Here is a 1,381-nt window from a genome sequence, read left to right as displayed (position 1 = left end):
TGCTATGAGTTCTGAGAGTTCTTTTTTTATTTCAGAAAAGAATTGCGCTCTACTTACATCTATATCTTTCTTAATATACTTAATTACTATCGACACTATTAATTCATGTATTTGAGCCGAGCTAGTGTCCTCCACACTTGTTCTGGGTGGGCACTGCATTTCCTCCACATGTTTCTGAATTTGATTCTTTACTGCAGATGCTATTAATTCAGGGATTTTTTTTTTTATTTCCAATCTGAGTTCCTCTGTACTTTTCTGCAGCTGTTTCTTTACTTCAGAAACCATTGATTCATTGCTTTCAGCTGTGTGATTCCCAATTTGTTGTGTGTTAGTATCCTCTGCACTTGTTATGGGTGGGCTTGGGTTCTGAGGTTGAATTTTGTTTCTTCTTGTCATTTTGTGTAGCACTGTCTTCTGACCTTTGTTCCAGATCTTTGTTGTAGTTATAACATTAGCACGTACTGAAGTTCTGGTTCAGATCTACAAGGTTTGGATTTATCCAGCCATGCCTGGCTTGGGTCTGCCTGTTGTGCTCAGCTCCTTCCTGCTGCTGCCCTTAAGGGTGAATCTGTTGTGCCCCTGTGGCAGGATGTTGTGGTCCTGGACTACCTGGGTGGTTCTATCCTCTACACTCTCTGCCAGGATGGCAGCTGCAGGGTTACACCCAAGGCATGTATGCCAGGCCTGAGCTGAGCCTGGAGGGGCCATGGTGGATTAGGGGGGAGAGGCAGCTCTCCCACACACTCACTGGACCTGGGCTAGGATTGGGTCTGGGGATTCCCGGACGTGGCAGAAATTCCTACTTGGCAGGGGGCGGGTGGTTTAGGTGCTGAGGAGTGGTGGGGGGCTTCTCAGGGGGGTGGAAAAGAGTCTCACCCACGCTGCGCCTGGGCTGGTATGAGTAGTTGGTCCCGCCAGCACAGGGTAGCCGGAGGCTCTCCCACACACTCACAGGACATGGGCTAGGACTGGGGCATGAGTCTTAATTTAAGGGGCCTGATTTTTAAAAATTCTTTATATGTTCTAGATAGAATTCCCTTTTTTTGTTTTGTTTTGTCTAAAAAAAATTATGACTTTTTTTTTTCTTGTCTCTTGTTTTCTTTGTGATCCCTTTTTTAAAAAAAGAAAAAAAATTAACTTTAAGGAATGTATAGAAATAATTGATATGACATTAGAAGCAGTGTGCATTTAGAAGACTAGAATGATAGTTATTTCTTTTTTTTCAAAATTTTATTGATAAACAGCAATGATACATTTTCAAATCAAATCGGAAGTACAGATTCAACAAATAACACACTACATATATTCTTCTTAGTGGTTAATTGCTGTACAAGATGCGGACTTGAGATCCTATTTACAAACACCATTAGAACAAATCATT

This window comes from Octodon degus, unplaced genomic scaffold (assembly GCF_000260255.1).
Source record: "Octodon degus isolate 3935 unplaced genomic scaffold, OctDeg1.0 scaffold00144, whole genome shotgun sequence".
Classification (NCBI taxonomy): Eukaryota; Metazoa; Chordata; class Mammalia; order Rodentia; family Octodontidae; genus Octodon; species Octodon degus.
This window is presented reverse-complemented; position numbering follows the sequence as displayed.